Genomic DNA, 21785 nt, shown 5'->3' with positions numbered 1-21785 from the left:
CTTCTCCCTCTGCCTGTGTCTCTGCCTCTCTCTCTCTCTCTCTCTGTGTCTCTCGTGAATAAATAAATAAAATCTTATTTAAAAAAAAAAGAAGAAGAAGAAGAAATGAAGGAAAAACCACGTAAGGGATGAGAGGGCTTGGGGTGAGGAGCGGCCGCTGAGGCCTCGTGCAGGGCCGTGGACCCACCTCGCAGCCCAGAGCCCCTCCGAGGGCCCAAGCCGCGCGTCCCGGCCCCCGTTGCCCAGCGAGCAGGAGCACCACGCGCGGGAGGGGTGGCCGGCAAAGCAGCCGCAGAGGCAGGGCGGCTCCCGGCCCTCGGCCTCACTCACTTCTGCTCCGTTCACACTCTGCGTCTTTACCATCAAACGGAGTCTTGGTTGGAGCCGAGCTGGGAGGAAGGAAGGAGGAAGGAAGGAGGAAGCAGGAGGCGTCTCCCCAGTGCTGAGGGTCCCGGTGGCTCCAGGGCCCGTGGTCCGCAGCCGGGACACGCTCTGACGGAGGCGACTCGCAGGGGCCGAGTCCGCACGCCCGAGTCTAGGCTCAGTGGCCGCCGACGGTGCTCCCCGGCTCCCCTCCCACATGGGGCTGCCCGCAGAGCAGCCGGGGTCAGGTCACCGGGGGCTCCGCCCTGACAGCACCTTTCTGCCCTGGGGGGACGCGTTCCCAGGGAGGACATGGGGAACCACCGTTGAAAGCACAGGGCAGGCCCAGCTCCGTGGGCGGCGCCCCTGCAGGTGCTTGCGTGACCTCCCAGGGCCTGTCCTGCTGCAGCCCGGGCCACCCAGGCGGCTGTGCGGGGAAGCCCGGATTCCAAATTGATGGAATGAGGACATTGAGGCGTCACCCCTCCTAAGGGAGGACACGCAGGACAGGCCCCAGGCGGCCAGGAGCTCTGCGGGCAGCTCCACCCACTGTGTCCACACCCACGGGCATCCACTGTGGGGTGTCCTCACACCTGCTCCCACTGCAAGAAGCTCAAAGCCCAGATGCTTGGCCTCAGCTCTCCTGGCCGGGATCAGGCCCGGGGAGGACCTGAACTCAGGGCCACCCGGACGCCGCCTGCGTATTCATCCCTGGTGTCCGTGTCCGCCCACACCGGGACCCACGGACCACAGCCGCCTGCCAGCACCATGCACACAGGTGTCTGCACTGCAGGGGGCGCCCAGCTCGGCCTCGGGGGTCCCTCCCCCCGAGAGCCTGGAGCGGTGCTCCCAGGCTCCACCCACCCAATGCAAGGGCTCCCTGCCCACCCACAGGGAACAGAGGGCACCTGAGGGCCCCTGTCCCCCCCCTGCCCCCAATGTCCCCACTAAAATCAGGTCAGGAAGCAGGTCCTCTGGGATCCAGCGCCCTGGGCTCCGCCTCTCGGCTCCCTCCCGGGACCAGGCGCCTCTGAGTAGCAGCCTCTGGGGACGGGGGTCTTGCCCCCTCTTGCCGGCCCGGTTCACCCCAGACAAGCCCCACTGGGTCACCTGGCCCAGCCTGGGGCCCGAAGCCGGAGCCGCTCCCAGGGAGGCGCCCAGGGTGGGCAGGGTGGGGCCTGGAGCTTCCCAGTAAAGCCTCGCGGCTCCAGCGGGAAGAGGGCTCAGGTGGGGACGGCCTCGCACCAGGGCGGCCTCAGTTTCCCGACCCATAGGAGGAGGTCGCAGCCCCACCGCCTCCCGGGGGCACCCGACGTGCGATCGGACCCGGCCTGTTCCCGCTTTCCAGTGGTCGCTCCCCGGGGCACCACCGGCACCCGCAGCCTCCACTCCTGCCCCTAAAATGTTCCTAAGGGCGGGGCCGGGTCAGGCCGCGAGGCAAACGGTCCCCGTGTTGGACACAGAGCGGCAGATTCGAAGTCTCTGAGCAAAGGGCCGCCGCTGGCCCGGTCTGTGCAAAGCTCATTCTCAGAATCGCAGACGAGCCTCCGCGGGGGTACACGCCGCCCGATCCCAGAGAAGCGCGAGGCTCGTGCGGATCCCGGACGTCAGCGAGGGCAGCGCTGTCTGGAGCTTGTGTCCCTCGGGTGCTGGGATGCCGCGGCCACCTGCGGCCACACGCCGGCGCTGGCGGGAGGGTCGGCGGCCAGAGGCAGACGTGGGAAAGCTCGTGAGGACCCGCCAACGTCTGTGCCCGAGCCGCTGATTCCACTTCTGAGAACCCATCCCAAGGCCACGAACCTAATGCAGAAAACGCCTTTCCTATGGCGATGCTCGTCTCGGCAGGACCTCGTGGAAAGGGGGAAACACGGAGGTGCCTAAGGGTCGGGAGCTGCTGGTGCGGACGCGGGGCCGGGGTGCGGGGTGTGGGGAGCTGCGGCGTGGCCGGGTCGGGTGGGTCGCGGGCAGCACGGGCCCCAAGGGCGCATCCCGGGAAGGCGGCAGCTCCCCGTGGAGTCCCCCTCCGCTGCTGCGGCCTCTCCCGCGCCCGGTGGAGCCACCTCTCCCAACCCCGGTCCCACAGGACCCATCTCCCCCGACAGCCCGTCCAAAGGAGCCCATAAACCGCAGCGTCTTCCAGCACGTTCCCCTGAGCTCCCCCTGCAAGCGCAGAGGCCTCCCTGTGCCGCTGGTCCGCGTGCAGGGGGAGCTGGGGCCACGGCTCCGTGCACGGCGGGGGTGGGGGCAGCACCGGGACGCCAGCGGCACGGGGGGCCCTTTCAGCGACCCCGTGTTGTCCTGGAGCAGCCGCTCAGGCCGGAGGGTTCGGGAGGTCCCGGAGCCCCTCCAACCCTGGGCCTGCTTAGGCCCCTGAAGATGACAGACAGAGACCCGATGGCTCTTGCCTGTCGTTACTGTCGCACCAACCAGCTCCTGGGGGGCGCCTGGGGTCTCTGCGGCCTGCCTCCGGCTCAGGGCGTGACCCCGGGGTCCTGGAATCGAGTCCCGCATCAGGGAGCCTGCTTCTCCCTCCGCCTGTGTCTCTGCCTCTCTCTCTCTCTCCGTGTGTCTCTCATGAATAAATAAATCTTTTAAAATAATTTAAAAATCGTTTAACCTTTTAAAATCTTTTAAAAATAAAAATTAAAAAGCAGCTCCTATGGACAGGGGCACCGTGGCCTCTGGGACTCGCTGCCCGGAGCTCCTGCACCTCGGAAGGGGCTCATCCCCCCGCTGCCCACCCTGCTGGAGGCCCCAGCCCTCAGCCTGCACCCCCACCCCCGGGACAGAGGGGGCACCTGGGGCCCGCCCTGGCCCGGCCGAGGCTGCTCAGTGCCTCCCCTGCCCGGCCGCCTGCCTCATGGGGACACCAGGGTCCCAGGCCTGCTGCTGGGGAGCCCAGACCCCGTGACCACACCCTGCGGTGCCGCCAGCCGCGACACGAGTTGGGAAGGGGGAAATACGCGTCCTCCGTGGACCAGACAGCGGAACCCAAGGCCTCGGGCCCAGGGCAGCAGCTGACGGCGCTGGGGGCGGGTGAGGGAGGGGTGCTGCGGGCAGACACCTCCCCCCTTCTCGGCTGTGCTCTCTCCGCCGCGCCCCTCCTCGCCGGCCCAGCCCAAGGGGCCTCCCCAGCCCTGGCCTCCCGCCCGGGAGCCCTGCCTCCGAGAGCCTGCCCGGGGTCTGCTCAGCTCTCCCCGACCCCGCTCGGGCACAGGACACGGGCTCTCGTCTACACGAGCCGGGTTCAGACTCCGGCACCTGGGTCCCATGGGCGAGGCTCCTCCCGGCCTCCCCCCGCAGCACTGCCTGCCCTGGGTCCTGGCTGGTCCTCAGCATCGCCCCTGCCCCCAGCGCCTCCCGGGGACGCTGGGCTGTCCCCAGGTCTCCAGGCGCCGCAGGCCCCCTCCCGGCAGTGACCAGGCCCCTTTTCCCTGGGGACACGCGCCCAAACCCCTGGGGAGCAGACCGGGTGACGCGGGTTCACGTAGCCCCAGCGGGAGGCCAGTTCTTTTTTTTTTTAGAGATGTTATTTATTTATTCATGAGAGACACAGAGACACAGAGAGAGAGAGAGACAGAGATACAGGCAGAGGGAGAAGGAGAAGCAGGCTCCCTGCAGGGAACCTGACGCGGGACTCGATCCCAGGACCTGGGGTCACACCTGGAGCTGAAGGCAGATGCTCCACCACTGAGCCCCCAGGGGCCCCAAGGGAGGCCAGTTCTGGCCCCAGGTGGCCAGGGGCTGCTGCTGCGGGCAGAGCGGTGAGCGGCTGGCCTGGGGATGGTGGGCAGGGGTTGGGGGGGGTTGAGCCCCGATGTTCCCGCAGCCAGGCGCGTCCTAGAGCCAGCTGCGGCCCCGGCTGGGCGGAGCTGAGGACAGCCAGCCCCTTCCCACGGGGACCGCAGGGCGGGTGAAGTGGCCACAACGGCTACCCCCCATACGTACCTGTGAGCGTGACCTTATTTAGAAATAGGGTCCCTAGGGGCGCCTGGGGGGGGGGGGCTTAGTCGGTGAAGCATCTGCCTTCAGTCAGGCCATGGTCTCAGGGTCCCGGGATCGAGCCCCACATCGGGCTCCCTGCAGGGAGTCTGCTTCTCCCTCTGTTCATGCTCTCTGTCTCTCACCTAAAAAAAAATATTTAAAAAAAAAAAAAAGAAAGAAAAAAGGGTTCCCTGTAGGTGTAACAAGACAAGGATCTCCCGATGAGATCACCCCGGATTCAGCAGTGGGTGATGAACCCATGACAAGTGTCCTGAGAGACAGGAGAGCAGAGACACGGGGGCCACGGTGCGAGGCCGCGGGCGCTGTCATGGCCCCGTTGACACGATGGGCGCGGGCGGCCGGTGGGAGTCAGGGCATCGGGGGCCGCCCCCAGAGCCCCGGGCCTGCCTGGTGACCAGGTCTGTGCCCCGGCCCCACCGGCCAGGCTGCGGGTCACCCAGGAGGGCCCTGTCCCACAGCCACTGCGCTGCCGGGCACTGAGCGGGCACCTGGTGGCCAACCGGGCATGTCCGCCAAGGGACGCTGGCCACAATCCTGCCACCCTGGTGACCGGGGCCCCGACACCTGCCGGGGGGCCTCCTGAGGATGCGGCCAACCCCGTGCATTCAGGGCCGTCGGGGAAACGCGCGGCCGCCCCGCTTTCTGAAGTTGCCAGGCCCTTGGCAGAGGCGCGGGCGCGCAGCCTGGCACGCGTGTGTCCCTGTGACGGCCCGGCCTCCGCCCTCCGCCACCCCTCCTGGGCCCGGGCATCGCGGCGCCTGCCAACCCCAATTCCTCCCAGTCCCCCGGAAACGCTGGCTTGGGGCACAGAGCTGCCTTTGCGGCCTCGGGGCACAGAGATGAACGCCATCGGCTCCTGGCAGCTTTCGGTCCCCTCGACCTCGTGTGAAGGTCACTTTCACGCATGGTCCCTTCTCCCGGAGGGATCCGCAGAAGTCCTGCCAGGAGCAGGTGTGGGGACTGCCTTCCCCGCGGCCATCCCCCCTCTGCCCCCCGGGGCTGGGGCCTGGGACCTCCCCTCTCTGCCCAGGGCAAGGGGGCAGCAGAGGGACCGGGTGGACGTGCCCTGAGGTCTGGAGACACTTCGTCCTCAGAGACCCCAGGGCAGAGGAGGTCACGGGGTCTGGGGTTGGGGGGGCACTGGGGCCGCTGGGGGGCCTGCTGGACGCCCCCCACCCGCCCGGGGCCCTGCAGGGGAGGCCTGTGCAGCCCCAGTGCCACCTGGTGGTGCTGCCCGGAACTGCAGCCACGTCCGCAGGCCCGCCCTGGGTCCCCCAGCCCTGACCCCAGCTCCCAACACCAGGCATCCGATTCCCCAAAATCGGGGGACAATTGTAGAAGGAGACGCCTCACCATCGCAAGGGTGCTGACAGCCCCGGGTGGAGTTCTCGATCCGCCGCTGACCCGGGGGACCCCAGGCACCCACCACCCCACGGGGCACCCCTTCCTTCCCAGGCAGGGAGGCCCCCCGAGGTGGCTCTGCTCCTGATGGCCCCACGGCGAGGCGCCAACTCCCCTGCGCTCCGCGCCAGCATGTGCCGGCCTCTCGATGGGTGAAGGGACGTCGGTGGAGGGGCTCACGTTCCGGCAGGGATGGGAAGGCACACACCACAGAACAGGAAAGGAACTTGTCTCGTGCGCTGGAAGGTGAGGCATGCCGGGTGGAGAAAATGCAGAGCCAAGTGGGGGCAGCGAGGGTCTGACTGTGGGACAGGCTCCCAGAGCTCGGGCCGGTGCAGTAGCACAAGGGCGAGGGGCTGGGGACCCCGGGGAGGGCCCTGTAGGCTGCGGGAGGCGGGCTGGGGGGTAGGTCGGGAGGGCAGCCGGGTGGGCGAAGGTCCCAATCTCACCCGTGGAACGGAGCTCCGCCTGGAGTACCTGTGACAAGAGAGGTGCCTGACTTGTAGTTAGGGGCGTGCCGTGTGTTCTTGCTGAGAGCGGTGTGGACGGGGCAGGGCGGGGCGCAGTCAGAGGACCAGGGATGGGGCTGCCCCGGGGCAGGTGCACGAGGAGGCAATGATGCACGGTTGGGAGATACTTGGGAACCACGGGAACAAGCCCCAAGTGGAAAGCACCTCCTGTTGGCTGTTACTGGGGACCCGCTTCTCCCACCCGGCAGAGCCAGATGAGGCCTAGGGGACAAGCTGGACTTAGAGACACAGCCCAGCTACACCCCGTTGATGCAGAAATGAGCAGAGGCTCCAACCCCCCCCCATTGCCTGCCAGCATCAACAACCAGGAGGAGGTGCTTTTCTCTTCCTCATTAGCATATTGGGGCCTGGCGGGAACCCCGGGGGCAACCCTGGTGGGAACCCTGGTGGGGGGCTCCCTGTATAAGCAGGGCCTCTATGCAAGAGGCCAGCCTCACCGCTCCGGTGGGCGCTGTGTCCCCTTCAGCTGTAGCCCCAGGAAAGTCCGGCCTGTGTCTTTGACTTTTGGATCTTGCCTCATGTCTATCACTGTCCGCCCAAGAGCCCAACTGCGGTCACAGTCAGATGCTGGATACATCTGGAAAGCCATGGGGTGGGGGCACCTGGGTGGTGCAGTTGGTTGAGCGTCGCATCCAACTCTTGGTTTCAGCTCAGATCATGATCTCAGCATCGTGGGATGGAGCCCAGAGTCTGGCTCTGCACTCAGCGCAGAGTCTGCTTGAGATTCTCTCTCCCTCTCCTTCCAGCTCGTGCTCTCTCTCTCTCAAAATAAATGTAAAGAAAGAAAGAAAGAAAGAAAGAAAAAGCACTGGGGTGGGCTTCCTGGTGACTTCTGTGCGGGGCAGGTAAGGGGTTCAGGGTGGGGCGGCCATCCTTGAGTGAGCACAGGGGGAGAGCCCCACTTCCAGTGAGCTGATCTTGCCTTACCTGTGGGGTTTCCAGTTGGACATGGTGACAGACAGACACCCAGATACTCAAGTCTAGAGCTCGAGAGGAACCCAGCAAGGCAACACGTCGCCGCACTTACAGCCCCACCCTGGATGAGATCATGAGGGGCCGAGGGTGACGGGAGCTGAGAGGGAGCAGCTGGAGAGACGACAGGACCCGACGGAGGCAGGGGACCTCAAGACACTGTGTCAGCACCACCATGTTTCCAACCACAGGTCCTGTTGTCAGACCTTACAGTGTGTTAAATGGTCACCAACACAAAGACATGCCCACGTTCTCTTCCCTGGAAACTGAGTGTGACGTTGTGTAGAGAAAGGGTCTTTATCAATGTCATGAAGTAAGATCTTGAGGTGAGATCGTGCTGGGTTGGCTGGGTGGACCCTAAATCCAGTGACAAGTGTCCTTATCGGAGACACCCGGGGAGACACATGGCAGAGAGAAGAGATGGTGATGTGGAGAGGAGACGGAGACAGAGACTGGGGTCATGAGCCGAGGGGACCGCAGCCCCTCCAAACCTTAATTTAGGACTTCTGATCTCCAGGACCGGGAGAGAATAAATTTCCGTGGTTTGAAGCTCCGAGTTTGTAGGACTTGGTTGTGGCGGCCCCAGGGCACCGATATACTTGTCCTTTTCACCATGAGGAAACTGAGCCCGCAAGGGCCTGCTTGCCTGCCCAGGTCCACCAGCAGTTGGTGGAGGGAGAGCCAGGAACTCTCACGGGCAGGGTGTGACCCGCCCCTGGGACATCTCAGCTCTGTAGCTGCAGGTGTCCGTTCCAGCCTGTCAGGATCTTTTGGGATCACATTCCATTCTCTTACTACTACTGTATTTGGGGCCATATGCACCCAGTTAAAGGACTGTATTTCTCACCCTCCCTTCCAGGTGGCTGTGGCCACGTAGCGAGGTCCTACCAAGGATATGCAAGGATATTCTTCACGAGGGGGATGTGTCAACCACAGTTCATAGAAACTGTTTCAGGTGTAAAAAGCAGAACAGGATTTAGCAGATGCAATGAAATTTAAGTCGCTGAGGCCTAGGAGGTGGGGTGACCATCAGGACTCCACTTGCACTGTTGGTTTAGACATCCCACCAGAAGCCAAGACCAAGACCAGGAACCGGTTGTTGCTAACACCCCTACCTCAGCCATGTTTGCCTTTCACTTCCAAGCTGATGTCCAGACACTGAGATGTGGATTCTGACCACCAGGACATACATTCTTGCTACCCCTGCATGCCGTGGCCACAGCATCTCCTCTGCCTTCCAAATCTCACCTGAGTCCTTACAAGTAGGCTCAGCCTAGGTTGCATCCAGAACAGCAGGTGTGAGGGAACCTGGGGGGTATAGTTTCCCAGGGCCTGGTGGTAAATCTATGATAAATGCAGTCTGGTCTTTTTATGAAATAGAGGCTTAGTTCCCTGGGAGGGTAACTCACAAAGGAGGGGAAGAAGGAAGAACCTCTGCCCAAGGGAGGGCATGACTGTAACCACTGCAGACAATAATGGGTCAGCTCTGTCAGGGCATCGCTGAATGCCACCTTCCACATCCGGAGAAGCAGAGGGCTTGTTGGATGTGAAGACAAGACAGCCGCCCCCACCCCCGCTGGCAGTCAAAAGGAGGGAAGCCAGTAGGACTGGGGTAGGGTTCCTCAGGTCCAGCTGCATGAGCAAGGCAAGTGGTGTTACTTTCCTTGAATCGCTCCCCTCCCTCTTTTCACCACGCTCCCTGCCTCCCTGTTTAGTATGGTTTGGAAAACACTTGTTTCATTTCTCTCTTAAATTTCCCCATATTTTCGTTCTGTCCATCTTTTCTTCTATTTTATTTAATATAGTTATACTAAAGCCCCTGTCTAAGTTCTACCATTGATGTTAGATTATCCAAGGGTCTGCTTCTATTGGCTGCTGTTTCTCTTGAATGCAGGTGCCACTGGCCTGTTTCTTTATCTCTTTTGTAAGTTTTGATTGTGTACGGGCCATCTTACATAAAAGAACCATAGAGTCTGAGGTCATGTTATTTTTCTCTGGAGAAGGCACTTCTTTTTCTCCATTCACCACATCCATTTAAGAAGCAGGCTGGGGGCAGCCCGGGTGGCTCAGCGGTTTAGCGCCGCCTTCAGTCCGGGGCCTGATCCTAGAGACCCGGGATCAAATCCCACATCGGGCTCCCTGCATGGAGCCTGCTTCTCCCTCCACCTGTGTCTCTGCCTCTCTCTCTCTCTCTCTCTCTCTGTCTCTGTGTCTCTCATGAATAAATAAATAAAATCTTAAAAAAAAAAAAAAAGAAGAAGCAAGCTGGAGCAGAGCTCGCCTGTAGCTCTACTTAGTTTTGGCTTACCTCCTGTTGCAGCATTTTGAGGGGAGACGTGTCTGAGCTTTGGATTATAGGAATAACAGATTTCTGTCTCCATATCCAGAGAGACTTGGGGTGGAGATGGACTTATCCTTACTATTTGGAGGTTTTGCTACAATCTCTTGTCCCACTGCGTCTAAAATCAGACAAACGTCTTGAGGAGCAGACCAGCCATATGCTTAAAACAAGAATCCTTCCTTAAGCAGAGCTTATTTCCACATACTTCAAACAAAGGGATTTCCAGTCTGCCTTTCACCATTCCTTAGCCTTCCACACAGTCTCTGGACTCAGCTAGTTAGGCAGGTAGGAAAATGCCTCGTCTTTAGGGTTCCTGGCATCTTAACTTGTTGCACGACTCCATGTAACCTCTGAAGATTGTTCTGGATTCTCTTCCCTTGGTAATACTACTCAGCACTATTGGTGTATCTGGTATGCATGTAATTTGGGTGATTCTCATAAATGTGTTTGTATTATTTTCTATTCAGTTCATTTGACTCAAACATTATTTTGTATACTCATTTTTATTTATAATGTAATTGGCATATTGCTGGTATTAATATCACTCCTAGTTTTTACTGGAAACAAATATAAATATATAGTAACAGCTGAATATTCTGCTTGCTGTATTTATTAACATTTATAATTTTCCAAAAACCCCACTCATACTACAAATATTATAACATTAAATAAATTATTAAAAAGTTAAAATTGAGTGAATAGGCCTATAACAAGTAAAAAAAGAATTAGTAATTACAGATCTTCCCACAAAAACACTTCACTGGTGAATCATATCAAATATTTAACAAAGTGTATTAATCCCTCATAAACACTTTCAGGAAATAAAGGAAGGGGCAATCCTTATTGTATGAGGTCAGTAGTACTCTCATACAAAAGTCAGAAAATATGTCACAAGAAAACTACAGACTGATATTCATGAACATAAACTCCAAGACCTTTGATATCAACAAATGCAACCTAGTGACATATAAAAAGGATTATATGACCAATTAGGATTTATTCCAGGAATGCAAAGTTGGTTTAACACTTGAAAATCCATCAGCATAATTGTGAAATAAGAAATATGGGTATTGGTCTCTGCTCTCAGTTCCTGCAAATATTTGATCTTTGACCCTGACTCCTGACACAGAGCTTCCAGAAACCTTGTAATTTCTTGAATAATAGGAATATCTGCCAAGAGCTCTTAGAGCCCTTGGAATTTCCTAGATGACAGGAGCATCTTTTGTTCTAATGAGTCAACCCTTGGTCAAGGAGCCCTGAATGGGGGCTGATCCCCAGAAACATCAAGCTATGATTAGAAGCTTGGAACTTTCAGGCCCACCTCCATTCTTTGCAGAGCGGAGCAGGCTTCAAATTGAGTTAACAATCCATTATCACATATGTGTTGAAGCCTCCATAAAAATCCTGAAAGTGTGGCATTTGTAGAGTTTCCAAGTTGCTGAACACATGAAGATACTGGAAAGGTGGCACACCTGAAGAGAGCGTGGAAGCCCACACCCCCTCCACCATACCTCTCCCTATGCATCTCTTCTTTTCGATCCTTTATAACATCCTTTTATAGTAAAAAATAAGTATTTCCCTGAGTTTTGTGAGCTATTCTAGCAAACTACCAAACCTGAGGAAGAAACCAGTCAGGAGCACAAGTGACAACTTGGACTTGTGATTGGCATCTGAAGGGGAGGGGTCTGTCTCATGGGACCGAGTCCTTAACCTGTGGGGTCTGTATGGACTCATTAGTGTCAAAATTTAATTGAATTGTAGATCACCCAGCTGGTGTCACAGAATTTCTTGAGATGGGGAAAACCAACACTTCTTGTCATTAAAGTGTTCTGTGTGAGTGTGTTAAAGGAAAGCAGCGAGTCTTTCCAAGGCCCTAATACAGCACATTAATAGAATAAAGAGAAAAAACAACAACAAAAAAAAAACATGATCATCTCAATACACACACACAAAACACATTAATAAAAATAGAATACGTGTTCTTGATTTTAAAAAATCTCAGCAAATTAGGAATAGAATGGAACTTTTTTATTCCTATAAAGGGCACTAAAAATCCTATAGCTAAGATCATACTCAATGGTGACAGACTGAACACTTTCCATAGAGGATTGGGAACAAGGAAAGGATAGCCATTCTCTCCTTGTTTATTTAACATTGACTAGAGGTTCTAACTAATGAGATAAAGCTAGAAAAGCTAAAAGCATCTACACTGGGACACAAAAAGTAAAACTATTATTGCCATTATTCAAACTGACATAGCAGAAAATCCTAAGGAATACACAGAAACTGATAAATCTAATAAATGAGTTCAGCAAGGTTACTGGATACAAGATCAACATGGAAAAGTCATTTGTATTTCTATACACTAACAGCAACCTATCAGAAAAAGGAACTAAAACAATCCCATTCACAATTGCCTCAAAAAAAAGAATAAAAACACTTAAGAATAAATCCAACAAAGGAAATGCAAAGACTTGTAACTTATAAACTATAAAACATTGCTGAGAGAAATTAAAGAAGATTTAGATAATTGGAAAAACATTCTCTGTATATGGATCGGAAAACTCAATATCCTCAAGATCATAATTCTCCCTAAATTGATTTATAGAGTCAATGAAATCCTATAAAGATCCCAGCAGAATTTTTTTTTTTTTTTTTTTAGAAATTGGCAAACTGACTGTAAAACTTATTTGAAAATGCAAAGGACTCAGAATGACTAAAACGGTTCTGAAAAAGAACAAAGCTAGAAGGACTTACGCCACTCCTCTAATGCTACACTAATCATGACTAGGCTATTGGCCCAGGGTTAGACGTATAGATAGTGAAATAAAAATGAAGAGTTTATAAATAAATGCTTACATTTATGCTCACTTGATTTTTTTCAACAAAGATGACGAGGAAATGCAATAGAGAGAAGAGAGTTTTCAACCAACGGGGCTAGGGCCATTGGCTATCTAGGGCCCCACATCACGCATGTGAATTTGGACCTCACATCACGCCCAAAAATTAACTCAAGGTCGATCGTAGACCTAACTTAAAACTGAGAAGAAAACACAGAAGAAAATCTTTGGGAGCTTGACTGAGGCAAAGCATTCCTCGTTTTTTTTTTTTTTTTTTTTTTTTTTAAGATTTAATTTATTTATTTATGATAGACATAGAGAGGCAGAGACACAGGCAGAGGGAGAAGCAGGCTCCATGTCGGGAGCCCCATGCGGGACTCGATCCCAGGACTCCAGGATCAGGCCCTGGGCCAAAGGCATGTGCTAAACCGCTGAGCCACCCAGGGATCCCCGCATTCCTCGTTTTGACACCAAACGCGTGACCCATACAAATAAGAATGTGATAAACGGCTTCACCAAGTCAAAAAATGTTTCCCTATCACAGGACACCATTAAGAAAATGAAAAGACAAGCCACCGACTGGGACGATTTATTTATACAAATGATGTATCTGGTAAAGGACTTGAATCCGGTTTATCTAAAGAGCTTTTATGACTCAATACAAAGATCATTCAACTTAAAATGGGCAAAAGATATAAATGGGGGCTCCTGGGTGGCTCAGTGGTTGGGCCTTCGGCTCAGGGTGTGACCCCGGGGTCCTGGGATCGAGTCCTGCATTGGAGTCCCCGCAGGGAGCCTGCTTCTCCCTCTGCCTATGTCTCTGCCTCTCTGTGTTTCTCATAAATAAATAAAATCTTTTTTAAAAAGCTATAAACAGCTATTTCACCAAAGATGCACAAAATGACTAATAAGAACGAGACGGTGCTCAAGATCACTGACCGTTAAGGTCAACACAATCAAAACCACCGTGAGGAAACGCGTCCACTCACAAGGCTCTCGCCCAAGAGACGGGCAACCACACGCGATGAGAAGATGGAGAAATGGGGACCCTCATTCTTCACCAGCGGGAATGTCGCTTGGGACGGCCCTGTCCCTGGTGAGACTGGAAAATGGTGTAGCCACTTTGGGAAATGGTTTGGCGGGTCTCTACGACGTTAGGGACGGCGTTGCCCCGTGGCCCAGCAGCTCCGCTCCTAGGTACCTTCCCGCTGTGGTCTGGGTGTTGAGCTCCTGACTCCCGAGGGGACCGTGTCAGGGGGCGGGGCCTGTCCTGCGGGGTCGCCACGGGGAGCCCTCCGGGATGGGGTCAGGGCTCCTGTGAGTGCTCTTGTGAAGGGGCCTCGGGCGCCCGGTCCCCCCTCCATCACCGGAGGCCGCGGCCAGAAGACTCGCCTGTGGACCGGGAGCCACCAGCACCCTGATCTCGGACTCCTGGCCTCCAGGACTTTGAGAAATAAATGCTTGTTGTTGATGAGCCACTCGGTCTGTGCGAAGTTTGTCGTGGGAGCCAGATCGGGCTGGTACGATGCCGAGAGATGAACGCACACGTCTCGCAGGGATGGCTCCGGGGGGCTTTTCCACTGGAGACTGAGAACAACCCAGGTGTCCACTGCCTGGGGCCTAGGCAAGCCTGGGGTGGGACGCCGTCGAGGGGTACCAGCCGGGGTCAACGGGACGGAGTCCGGCCGCACGCACGACACCCCCGAGCGTCAGCACCATCACACCTGGTGCAATAGCCGTGCAAGACTTCGTGGTGCACGACCCCACCCAGTCAAACGTGCAGGACGGCAGCCGCATCCGTGGCTGCAGAAAGCGTGTGGCTGGCTGCTCTGGGCCGCGCGTGCGGGGCAGCGATGGGCTGCCAGTGGGGCACGGGGCAGGGGGGCTCTGTGGCTTCGGGGTGATGAAGACACTTGGGAATTAATTGGAAATTGGAGTGTGGAGGTGACTGCAGAGGTCCATACCCGCGCTGGGAACCATGGAATTGTACCCTCGCGCTGGGGGCGGCCACAGCACATCGGTCATGCCCCAGCGTAAACTGTGTTGTAAGAGAAAACTTCTCCGTGGGGCGCACAGGTCCCTCAGTCCGGGGAATGTGTGACTCCTGACTTCGGCTCAGGTCGGGATCTCAGGGCCGTGAGATCCAGCCCCGCATGGGGCCCCGCGCTCCGCGGAGTCTGCTTGGGATTCCCTCCCTCTCCCCCTGCACCCCCTGCCCCGCTCCCATTCACATGCATGCCCTCCGACTCTCTCTCTCTCTCTCAAATAAATAAATGAATCTTTCAAAAGAAAAAAGGCAACTTCTCCGTGAGATGGACACGCGGGCAAAGCCACCACTCCGTTTTTCTAGTCTCTGTCACGGTCTGAGTGCGGGCGTCAGTAGTCGGTCAGCGGCTCCGACCCCATTTCCGCTGAGGAGGCCGTCGGGGTTCCAGGCGGGAAACCGCAGCCGTCCGAGGCCTGGAGAGGCAGGAGCCCGAGTGAGGAAGGAGGTGCTGACGGTGCTGCTGGGAGGGCTCGGCCGCGGGCGCCCAGCTGCACCCCCTGCCCAGGCCTCCCAGGTCAGCCCGCGGGGCGCGGTCCCGGAAGCCGCTGCAGCCGGAGGACACAGGGCAGGACGCCCAGCGGCTGGGGACGCTTCCAGACCCAGGTGCCCCCACAGTCCTCGGCGCTGCAGCCTCTACTTGCCGCGAGAGTCGCGTCCCAAGCCCAAGCTGCAAGGGGCAGGGTGGCCTTTAGCTCATTGACCTTTCCCGATGGGGCCGACCCCCAGGAGCTGCTGCCTATGGAGAAAAACGCCCTCCATCACGCGTGGAGGCCGCCCCTGTGCCTTTGCTGTTGGCCCGGCACCGCCCCACGGAGGGAACGCGCACGGAGAGCGGGCCACGGAGGCAGGCTCCACGGACCTGCTGGGGCTCCCGCCCGGAGGTGGGCAGGTCACCACCCCCATTTCACAGATGGGCTCTGCGGGCGTGACCTCTCCATGGGAACCTCTGCGCGCGGAGCCTCCTCAGCAGTGGGAAGGGCATGAGCATGTTGATGAGGCCTTTTATTTGGGGAAAAGGACTTTGAGGAAACACCAGCAACGGGCTTATTTTTTTTTAAATATTTTATTTATTCATTCATGAGCAACACAGAGAGAGAGGCAGAGGCGCAGGCAGAGGGAGAAGCAGGCTCCATGCAGGGAGCCCGACATGGGACTCGATCCCGGGACCCCGGGGTCACGCCCTGGGCCGAAGGCAGGTGCCCAACTGCTGAGCCACCCAGGGATCCCTGCAACGGGCTTATTGATTCATTAACAAAATGCTTCCCTGCACGAAATGGTGTCTCTGCCGCCTGCACCCCGTCCCCTCCATTCCAGATCCCTCGGGATTTGTCCTCCGATGACCTGGCCAGGGCCTGAGAGGTCAGCTCCAGCTCCCGTCCGTTGAGTGTGGCCTCCGGGAAGAGGCTCACCCGCACGCGCCTCTTAAGGGGGAAGCCTAACGTGCAGACTTAGGTTTTCAAATCCTCGGTGTCTAATGCCTCCTTAGTGCAGCCGGGAGCTCGGGTCCTTAACCGCCGCCCGGGACATTCTCATGTTTGGGTGACGCCTGGTCCCTTATGGATGCTTCGACTCCATCAATCGTCTATCGACGCCTGGCATTCTCCACCAGCAGGTCTCAATTTCCTTCGCGCATCTCGCGGGGCGTTCACAAATTTTAAATCCCACATTGAAACACATCTCGATTCTGACCTTTTTGTGGCATTTTCTGTGGGTCCCCCAGGGCCTGCTCTGGGATGCACGGCGTACATGGGCCACACGCGGCCATTTCGATTCAACCCAAAGTAACCAGGGGTTGGACGGAACTGATGACTCGTGAAACGGTACGTCTGAGACGAAGTACGCGCTCTGTGCTGGCTGATGGGCACTGGGGGGGGCACTTGACAGGATGAGCACTGGGTGTTATTCTGTATGTTGGTAAACTGAACACCAATAAAAAATAAATTTATTTAAAAAAATAATAAAAAAATAAAAAATAAAAAAAATAAAAATAAAATCATAGTAAATAATTTTCTCCCTTTAGTTACTATAAAGAATCTAATCATGTCTTATTCCATTAATTTCATGGTATCAGGGTCACTTGGGCAGCTCAGTGGTTGAGCATCTGACTTTGGCTCTGGTCGTGATCCTGGAGACCCGGGATCGAGTCCCACATCGGGCTCCCTGCATGGAGCCTGCTTCTCCCTCTGCCTATGTCTCTGCCTCTCTCTCTGCGTCTTTCATGAATAAATAAATGAAATCTTAAAAAAAAAAGAAAAAGAAAGGGGATGAAATGAAAGACGCAGCCACGCTCAGTCACACTAGCCACGCTCTCGTACACAATGGCCACGTGTGGCCCGCAGCGGCCACACCAGGCACCAACCCAGAGGCAGGACGTTCACACCGGCACCCAGGGGTCCGTCGTGCACCCGCTGGGGGCCCGCTGGCTCCGTGCTCACACGGCGCCCGCACACAGGCTCCCCTCCAGCAGGAGCGACCTTCCCCAGGGTGGGGAGGACGCCTTACCTCCAGGGGGTGCGCAGTAGGTGCCCGACTGTGATACCCGAGGAAGGACGCCCCGGCTCGAGGGGGGCTGCTTGGGGGGGGGGAGGTTGTTGCGAGTGTGCGATGCAGGCAGGAGGGCTCTGTGCGCTGGTGCAGAGCTGCCATGTCCTGGAGAACGCTGGAGACGGATGGACGGACGGATGAGCAGAGGGGGCTCAGGCTGAGGGGACCGGCTCACCTGCCGTTTGTGAGGCCCGCCAGCCCCGTCCTGGGGAGCCTCTGACCAAGGACAGCCCTCCCGGGCCCTGGCCAGCACCCCTGACCCTGTGACCCACGGCCCGGCTCCCAGCGGCGCGCTGCAGTGGGATCTGGCTACTGGACGACCGGGAGCCGACTCGGCCGCCGGGAAAGCTCCGCTGAGAGGTCGCGAGGCCGCCCTGGAGCCGGGAGGCTTGTGGGTGAGGTGACGAGGAGGGCGGCGGCGGGAAGCCAGGAGAAGGAGCCTGAGCGCGGCGTCCCCGGCCCCCCATGCTGAAGGCTGCGCCCCCCGAGCCACCGAGTGTGGCCCTGCCCGGCCCTTCCCCTCTGCGGGGAAACATCTGGTTCTGATATAAAGGCTCTCCGGGGTCAAGGAGGGGGGGGCGTCCCGGCCCCCCCCGGCCCCCCCCGGGGAGCAGGGCTTCCAGGGCTGCCGAAGGCCACCCCCGCCCCGGCAGGACCGCCCCCGCCCCCAGGTGGTGGCCACGCAGGAGGAGCCGTGGGCCCGCCAGCAGCCGTGTGGGCGCTCGAGCCCGAGAGATTGAGAAACACCAACTCACACTGGAAACCGAGAGCTCGACGGTGGCTGAGGGCTGGGCTGGCACCTCCCGCGGACCCAGGGGCCTGGCGACGCACCTGCACCAGCTCTGTTAGCTCCAGGGCGGGGGGGTGGGGGCATCCTCTTCTCCCCTTGCCGAGGGCATCCTGAGCATGGCGAGGCCTCGGGCGCAGGCAGCCCCGCCGGCGTGGGCACCCTGGGGTGTGTGCAGAGCCCAGGGCGGGGGGTGGGGGGGTGCGCAGCAGCCCTCCCGTCCACAGGGAAAGACGCTCCTCCTGGGGAGCCCAGGCCACTCTTCTCTTTTCCTCCATTCTTTGTTGTCGAAGCTCTTTGTTGTTGTCGTTGTTATTTCCCTTGATTTTTCCCAGCGTCGAGCGAATCCTGCCAGTATCCGACAACACCCCACCTTGACTCAGAGCCCGGCTCCCTCCAAGGCTCCCGCCCTGCGGAGCTGTGTGTCCCAGGGCAGGAGGGATGGAAAGGGCCGGGTGCCCCGGCTGCTGCTGGCCTCCCCGGGCATCCCACCCCGGAGGGCGCCCGGACCTTTACGGGGACCTCTAGGGACCCACCTGTCGTGTGGAGAAGCTCTGGAGACCAGGTCCTTGGTCTCACCCTGAGTCTCCTTCGCCGGAGACCCTAAACCACCCTGCGGCCCAAGCCCCGGGCGTCTGCTCGCTGCCCCTGGGGAGAAGCCTCACCCGGGGACTCAGTGGGCCTGTGGAGAGGCCCTGGGAGCCCTGGGGAGGTGGGGGCCCCCCCACCTGCCCCCCGGACAGCCGCGGGCCACCTGCGGGGCTCGCACACTTTTATTTATGAGGCTTCCCGGGGCTTGCCAGAGCAGGAGGCGCCCCCAGGGTCTGACCCCCGCCCGGCTCTGAGCGCGCTGGAGGGACGGACGGGGCCGCAGCTGCAGCCACCCACGGAGGAGGCCACGTCCAAACGCCGGGGGAGGCGAGCATGGTAAAGCGGAACGCATACTTCTGTCCTAAAATAGATTTTATCTGAAAAAGAAAACAGATGGAGATGGTGTGTGTGTGTGTGTGTGTGTGTGTCTGTGTGTTTCTCTTTCATGAAAAGCACAGGAAGCTGCGTAAGGCGGCGCCGCTGGCCTCCCCCCTCCCCCCAGCGAGCTTCGAATCCGAATCCGAATCCGCAGGCCCGGCCTAAGGGTGCTGCAGCCGGGCCGTCCTGTCCCTTCCTGCAGGTGGCAGGGCCGGGCTGTCCCCCCGGCAAGGGGCCCTCCGTGGCAGGCGGCGCCGGCCGGGCCGAGGCCGCAGCAGGTGGAAGCTCTCTGGGCGACGGCTTCCTTCAGCCAAGCGCCTCCTGCTTCCGTTTGTCATCCCGTGACTCGCGGTGCGGCCGACGAAGGAGAAGAGTCCCGGCTCCACCTCTGCGCGAGCCCCGCGTGTTTATCTGGGATGATTCCGAGTGGGCATCATGAACATGCATCCCCCTAAGCTCTTACGCGGTGCGATCAACGTGCCACGCGGGTTTCCTTGTCTTCGGCAGCTCATAGATCCGAGCCGGCGTCCGGGACACGTTTCCTCGGGGCAGTAGCCCCCGGCGTGGGCGTGGGCCCTGCGGCCGTCGTAGGCGCGTCTGCAGCACACGCGCACCGGGGCTTAGGGTGATCTCGGGAAATTCACGGTCACGGAGCAAGCGTGGCCTCGGGCCAGAGAAAACTGAGCCCAAACAGGACACCACGAAGCTTCAGGGAACGCGCCTCGCGCTCTTGTCTCAGCTGCTGGGCCCGCGGGACGGCCCGTGTGCCCGGGACAGGTGTACGGGGCGGCATCGCCATCCGGAAGGACCCGCAGGACCGGCTGTGGTTCCACCCAAGCAGAGTTTACGGACACTGGACGCCCTGGCCCTGGGATTGGACCCCGGGTGTTGGGGGGCGGGGGGAGCCCGGGCAGCCGCAGGGGCCTGACCGCGGCCCACCTCCCGCCCGGCCTCTCCCGCACCCCCTGCCGTGCGTGAAATGACGAGCACCAGACTCGTGTGGAATCCAAGACGCAGCCCGCGTGGCCCCGCTCATGGCTCGGGACGGGGGAGGCTCGGGGCGTCCCAGCAGTCACAGCAAAGGGGCAAACTAGCTTCTGCCGGTTTCCCCACAGCCTCCAGGGCAACCCACGGGGACCTTGGGGGTCTTGGCTCGTGGGTCTCAGGTTTGGGGTTTGAAAGAAGGAACCGGAAAAGAAAAGAAAGCCCTGAACTCGGCACAAGGCTAACTCGCCTGGGAAAAGGAGGACACGCTGTGACCTGCACCCGCAGAGCCATCGACGCCTCTGGAAGCGCGTCTCTCGGTCTCCTCCGTCACGCCCTCACCCGCAGGTCTTCTCCGTCGGCTAGTGCCCCCTCTGCCCTCCCCGGGGACCCGGCTTCCCCGGGCGGCCCAGGCCCCCCTGCGAGTCCGAGCTCATGCACCCCGGCCCGCGGTGCCCGCCCCCTCCCAAGACAGCGGCCTGCGCCTACTAACGCGGCGTGTTTCTCGCTGTGGCCTCTTAGCTCCGCCGGCAGGTAACCTCCTCGGGGCAAGATCTGGTCGCTGCTGCCTCCCCGGCTCCCGTCGGCAGCGCACGGGTTCTGGGTCCCTTCACCGACCGCCGATTTGCTGATTGATTGATTGAGGAGTGATCCCTTTACCCTAAATTGCCACGGCTATTCGGGGGAGGGGGGGACGGCACGGGTGCAGGTGCACCCGGGTAGGGACGACCCTCGACCTCCAGCGCGCAGGAGCCTGGCCCTCCTCCCGGGCTCTGATGTCCCGATTATTGTCTCTGCCTTTGAAATGTAAGAATCCGTTATTCTGCAAGTGTCTACTTCGTCTTCATAATGATCGCAAAAACCAGGAGAGGGGCCTCACGTAGCTGCGAATTAATAAACACGCGCAGGGTGACGTTCCCGGGAGGCTCCGTCAGCGAGAAGTGATGGGGACAGATGTCTTCACCGGCTCACTCCCCCCAGGTAGGAGTCCACGCTGGGCGGCAGCGCGGGGCACGCGGTTTTACCCCCGCCCCAGGGGTTGATTTTACTGTTATTTCCCACGTTTCAGCCAAGTGTTCCCCAAACGGTCTGCGAGGAAGGACCAGCGTTTTCAAACGTCTGATGCTCGTGGGCCGACCCTTTCCCCCGAGCCAGCAGCCGTGTCGTGGCCGAGTCCAAGGCGGACGGACGTCTCCACAACTTGGTGTCGTCTGACCCCGCGCCGGCGGCTCCCACAGTCTCCTCCCGCGGTGCTCTGGGGAGTGGGGTTCTCGGCTCTGGGGGCAGAGCGGGGCTTGGGGGGACTGGGCCGGCCCCCGCCCCCGCCCCCTGCGAGCGCCATCCGGGCGTATGTGGGGTGTGTGTCTCCTGACCCCCTGGCCTCCCCGGGGCGGGCGCGGGCACGCTCGGGCATTGCACGGTGACCTGGTCTACACAGTCCGCAGGGTGGCCGGGCGGCGCGGACGCTCCCCAGACGGTGCTCGGGGCGAAGTCTGCAGTGAAGACGTCAAACCGGAACCAGGAATGGGAGGATTTCCGCCTCGGCCCCTCCCGGGCGGCCCGGCTCTCCGTCCTGGTGACACGTGCGCACGAAGGCAGGAACATCTTTCTGAGCCATCGATGTCTCTGGAAGCGCGTCTCTCCGTCTCCTCCATCTATTTCCCAGCTGGAGAGAGCACGCAGGCCGCGGGGGCCACCCCGAGAACCCACGGCCAGCCCCCCAGCCCTGGGGGAGGGCGCAGGGCCGGCTCGCGGGCTCCCCTCCCAGCTGGCCCCGCTCGGTCCCTGAGGCAGGCAGGAAGCTGTCACCTCTGCGACGAGCCCGAGTCCGGGTGGTCCGAGGCTGCTGTGTGAGTCACTTGGCCAGGGAGTGAGCCAAGCTGGCTCCTCGACACCCACAGGCCCCGCAGCCGAGTGTTTTCTGCACATCTTTGTATTCGTAAGCGATTCTAGGGAACTTTTATAACCTTGTAAAAAACACAGCCGTCCGCTGCGGAGATGC

The sequence above is a fragment of the Canis aureus genome, chromosome 24 (genome assembly GCF_053574225.1).
Source record: "Canis aureus isolate CA01 chromosome 24, VMU_Caureus_v.1.0, whole genome shotgun sequence".
Lineage (NCBI taxonomy): Eukaryota > Metazoa > Chordata > Mammalia > Carnivora > Canidae > Canis > Canis aureus.
Note: the sequence above shows the minus strand (reverse complement) of the source record.